This window comes from Eulemur rufifrons, chromosome 17, assembly GCF_041146395.1.
Source record: "Eulemur rufifrons isolate Redbay chromosome 17, OSU_ERuf_1, whole genome shotgun sequence".
NCBI classification, from domain to species: Eukaryota; Metazoa; Chordata; class Mammalia; order Primates; family Lemuridae; genus Eulemur; species Eulemur rufifrons.
Genome location: NC_090999.1, coordinates 80100058 through 80106057, shown reverse-complemented (window position 1 = coordinate 80106057; position 6000 = coordinate 80100058).

Here is a 6000-nt window from a genome sequence, read left to right as displayed (position 1 = left end):
TGAATGTGGCAATCATCTCACAATGTATATGTACATCAAAACATCATGTTGTCTACCTTGAATATATACAATTAGTATTTGTCAATTATACCTCAAAAAAGTTGGGGGAAAAAAATCCTATCCCAGCACGCATATTCTTGGATCACTCCTGGCACCAAATGTCACAGGTTGGGTCTGATGCTCAGAAAAATGTTTAGCATGCACAAGTGTTCTCATGATAAATACCTAAAAAAGGAAGCAAAAGAAGCAGAGTTGGTCAGAGGGAGAAGAGGAACTGAAACGCAATCTCAGTGGAGGTCCCAGTTATCTCCACAGAAATTCTTAAAGCTGGGATGACCCTTCAGATAATCTCAAGTGTGGGCAGGAAGGCTGAGCCCCTATATCCCAGACACTGATCAGTCATTGGATATGGGCCCCCCTGGGAAGGGGGCATGACTTGGGCAAGGCAGTTCTCTTCCATCAGCAACACCTGCAGGGGTCTGACATCGAAGGCTCTCTGCTGGCAGCCCACCCAGAATTGGGGGAATAAGTTCTTCCTTCCTAAAGGGGTATCTGGGTGATAAATCACAGTGTTTATCATAGAAACTATGACTAGCAGTGAAAAATGATTTTTTATGGTAGTGTTTTAAAACATACATACAAATACACAATAAAAATGTCAATGTTCAACTATTACGTAAGTGCCTAACAACTTCGACTATAAAACCCTCAATTTAACCGGGACAGTTAGGATGAGGATTAAATACAATTTGAGATATGAAGTATGTACTGTCATGCCTAGCACTCAATAAGATTTTCAAACTAAACCCAATAAAACTGGACCATTAATTTTCCAGTTTGAAAATTCACACATAAATCCAACATCATAAACAAATTTTATAAGGAATTTTATATTATAGAATTTCAATGAAGTTTCTGGCTGAACTGGTCAGGGCTCTGGCTGAAAACAGATGGAAAGAACAAAGAGATTTTAATGAAGGGTCTGTGCACAAAGGAGCGGGCAGCGTTGAGGAAAAGCCAGAGAGAATGCAGTGCCCCATGACTAGCAATAGTGGGAGGCTCTACCACCCCTGGGCCCGATGGGGCAACAGAAAGGAGCAGGAACTAACTGGAAACCAGAGTCCTGCAGCTCTAGGAGAGGGGGTCTGACAGGAGCTATGACCTTCAGGGGAGGATCAAGGAAACAGCCAGTCTACCCCGTGACCCTCTGACAGAGACGTAGGGAAAGAAATTCTCCAGCTCTCTCTCCTCTGACCTATCCACCCCTTGCTGGTGCCTCCCATGGGCCAAACCTACCGGAAAATCAGAGGCCATAAAGGTCAGCATCCTGAGGCACAAGGAGGGTGGACCTGTAGAGACGACAGTGACTGTCCATCATAGTGACCTTCACAATTGCTCACAGAAATTTAACAGACACAATAGTAAGTTTTATATACAGCCAGGTATGTTTATCAGTGCAGATGCAATGGTCGGTTTATAAAGGCCATTTCATTAATTTAATATTGTTAGTTTTGGTGGAAAGAGGTCTAAACAACAGGTAGTTTGGTTCCTGTCTTGGCTAGGTGTGGCTGAGGACTGAGGAACAAAGAGAACAGGGAAGTGGAGAGGAAAAGACAGCAATATCTTTTCAGGACTCAGGCACTTTAAGACTCTTTTTGGGGAGAAATTTGGATGGTTTGCCCTCCAGAAAAGTGGGCCCCGAGCACATGCCATGGCTCCTCTCAGTGCCTGGTTCAGTGAGCTGAACACCAGGGATGCTACACAACTTGGCTTCCTTGAGAAAGGCTCACCGCTTGTGAGAACCTTCCAGCCACTTTCCCAGGGCTTTCTCTCTCTTCAAGTCTGGGGACTCCAAACCTCAATATTTATAAGCACATCTCTTCTGTGTCATCAAAACTCCTTACACATACATTTATAGGGTTACCATTAGCTCTGAAAATAACATACTGCACATAATTGTAAGAAATGTCTAAAGCCTACCAGGAAAGGGAAGAGGGGAGGTTTATGTCACAGAGAAGGGCTTTCTGTGCAATCTCCTCCTTCACCGAAGTCCTCCTCAGCCTCACCAGGGTCCCCACTCCCCAGGAGAAGAGCCGGATTTTAAGTCAAGGTCATAACTGAAATATATGTGTCTCAGAGTCAAAGGGATCTGAGGTCCCACCAGTACCACCCGCAGCCAGAGGTGTAAGCTTCTAGTGTGTTAGTGTTGACAGAGGCGCGCCCAGGCTCCAAGGGTTCCTTCCGCTCAGGACATCCTTTTCATTGTACAAAGGGATTTTTCCAGTCAATGCTCTCCCTTAAACTTTTGGGAACCAAATTCTTCATCTGTAAAACAATGAGAAAGAACTATGCTCTTTGTAAAATTCCTTCCATCCCTAAAATGATTTTGAGAACGTTCCATTTAAACCACTGTGCTTTTTCGTTTCATAGCCATAAAGCTCATGATTAGTGTTTGAAAATGCGTGCCATATCGCCGTCTAGTGGAGAAAAGGTAGTAATACAAGCAACAATACAGACAAATCAGTGAACTTTTAAAAGGATAAAGTAATTATGTAGAACTTCCCAGACAGTATCTCTCAACTTTTTGTAGACTGTGGGCCCCTTAGAGAATCTAATGAAAGTATGGACCCTCCCACCTCCAAAAATGCAAAAGGCATATATACCAAATTTCTGCATACAATTTCAGAGACTATATAACCCTTCACAGCCCTCCACAATCATATTCATGGGCCACAGTTTAAGAGTCTCAACTGTATACATTATTTCAATCATTATTTTAAAAAGGATCCTATAATAATTAGGAATCAATAGATGTTGTAGCACATCTATTGTCTTTTTAAAAAATCTAACCGTAATCTAAGTGCCCTTCCCATTTGGGGAGTTACTTCATTGTATGAAGGTTGGTGGGAGGCAGGGTCCCACCTACCATGGCAGAAGCCAGATTCTCCTTGGCAGGAAGTGCATTTGCTCCCATCAGACTTCGATTCTTAGGAAGGTGGAGCAAAGTTATAGAGAAGGCTGAAAAATTATTAAAGAAAGAAGTGAGAATCCAGCACTGGCCGTGTCCAGTGGCAGCAAAGCCAAGGGTAAGGTCCTGCCTGATCTTTCCTTGGTCAGAATTCCATCTACCTACCCTCCAGCCCATTTTGATATCTGGTTCTTCAATCCCATCAATTCTGTGAACTACCTTACATTCTTCCAATAAATTCCTTTACTGCTTAACTCAGAACCTATTACTTGCAATCAAGTTACACTGAACTTTTGATTCATACACACATCAGATTCTTAAGGGTGCCCAGAAAGGCAATTCTCATTAAATGTAACATATTTTATCATTTATTTTATCTCATATTAAAGCAAAAGACCAAAACTGATTAAAATTTCTGGAAGCCACATCTTCTCTAAAGATGATCAAAGCATTGACAGCACATTACTGCAACATAGTCCACGCTTTGCAGTGCCCTTCTCTCACCTCTTGAACCTACACTTTGCTTTTTATACAGTCTTCAAGGATATCATTTCATGTTTTATTATTTTTCTCTACCTTACACAGGAGAATTTGTTTAATATAATTCCAAATCCTTTTTGGAACAGGAAAGTATTTCGTATATTTCCATACTCCCATTATGGCTTCTGATGATTAGCCAAGATGAATTAAGAGTCCACAAAACATGTTTTTAGAAAAAATAAATTCTAATTTTAAAATTGTTTTTTTAAAAAAACCTATTACTATAATACGAAAGAGAAAGAACCGCCAGTATTGAAAACAGCTTCTCTTTTTGAACCCATATAGACCAGGCCCTATTTTTCAAAAAATTGTTTCCCTGATTTAAAAAACAAATTTTAAAAAAAGTACCTGGAATAGCTAAGACCATTTCCATACCTAGATCATTCTGTTGAAGGAACTATACATTCCATTTACAGCAAAACATACTTTTAAAAATGAGTATAATTGTTCATACCCTTTCATCTATTAATACCACTCCTAGATATCAGTCCTAATGCAATCATTTAAAACTAAAAAAGTTTAATATAATTCACAATAAGGAAAAATAATTGAAATTATAAATTTTATTATAATAAATGAAATGTATTGAATATTATATAACCATTACTATAAATGAATCAGAAGTCTGCAGTAACATGGGGGAAATAGAGTCATAATTTTAAGTGAAAAATAAATAGAATAAAATATTGCCCTCCACTATGAGAGACTGGGTAAAATTCATATATGAACATGGAGATAAAATAAAAACATGAAAAAATAATAGTGTTCATGGGTTAAAGAGGTAAAATTTAATAATGAATTTTCCTATTATTTTCTTTATTGCTTTTAGTAATTTCTTTAACAAATATTTATTAAATGCCTAATAGGCATTGTGTGAGAAACTCAACATATAAAATTGAAAGATTTCCCCATCTCCAAAGAGTTTGTATAGTCTGAGGACAGAGCAGAAGGAGGCAGACATGAAAACAATTATAAACAATGTGATATTTACTATAATGAAGATATGCAAAAGCAGTGAGGAAAAACTAATACCTAGGAGTGGAATATGTAGATGTATGTTTAACTTTTTTAAGGAAGTACCAGACTAATCTCTAAAGTAGTTGTGTCATTTTACATTTTTATCAGCTATGTGTGAGAAATCCAATTCCTCCATATATCCTAGTCAACACTTGGTATGATCAGTCTTCTTCATTTTAGCCATTCTATTAATAATAGATGTATCATGACACTTATTGTGGTTTTAGTTTGCATTTCCCTAATGCCTAATTATGTTGAACAACTATTCATGTACTTATTTGTCTTCTGTATATTTTCTCTGGTGAAATATCTGTTCAAATTGTCAAAAATTTTTTTTTAAAACAGGGTCTTGCTCTGTCACCCAGGATAGAATGTAGTGACATTGACGCAAGAAAGTGACTCCCAGTGCTGAGAGCTGTTACTGAAAGCTTGGCCCCTGTCCTCAAGGCCACATTAGAAGAATGAGAACAAGAGGTTTGAGGAGAAGGAAAGAGAGGTTTATTACTTTGCTGGCAAAGGAGGAGAATGGATGACATAGAAAACAAGGAAGTCAATTAGCACGATGATTTGTGCAGAGACAAGCACATGACCAAGCAAGCCAATGAGATCCAATGAAGAAACTAGCGGGAAAACATTGCTTTTTCTATGGCCCACAGTACAATTTATCATGATAAATGTTGTGTGTGTACTTGAAAAGAATGTGTATTCTGCTGCTGCTGTTCTATAAATGTTGGTATGTTCTATAACTGTTAATTAGGTCTGGTTGGTTGATAGTGTTCTTCAAGCCTACTGTATCTTTGCTGATTTTATTATGCCTACTTTTCTAACAATTGTTGAGAGAGGGGTATTGACATCTGACTATAAATGTAAACTTAGCTGCTTTTCCTTGCAGTTTTATCAATTTCATGCAAGGTATTCCTGAAGCTCTTTTATTAGATCCATAAGCATTTATATTATGTTTTATATATTCATATCTATTGATGCTTTTAGCATTTCTAAATTACTATCTTTATCCATGGTTATATTCTTTGCTTTGAATTCTCCTTTGATACTAATATGACCATTCTAACTTTTTTAAAATTAATATTAGCATAGTATAACTTCTTTTATTTTTTTTAACTTTTAACCTACTTGTGTCTCTATGTTTAAAGTACATTTCTTGTAGGCATCATGCAGACAGGTCTTGATTTTTTACTCCATCTGACAAGCTCTCCTTTTTAATTGGAGTTTTTAGATCATTACATTTAATATGATTACTCATTTTGTTAGGTTTGAGTCTATCATCTACTTGTTTTCTATTTGTTTTTATTTTTGTTTTTGTTTCCATTTGTTGTTTCCATTTGTTCTTTGTACCATTTTTCCTCTTTTCTGCCTTCTTTTGGATTTTTACAAATCTACATAGTGAGAACAGGCACTATTTTCGGCCATTTATAAGCACCAGTCATTGTTGTTCTCTTTAACCCTTTCAGATGGCT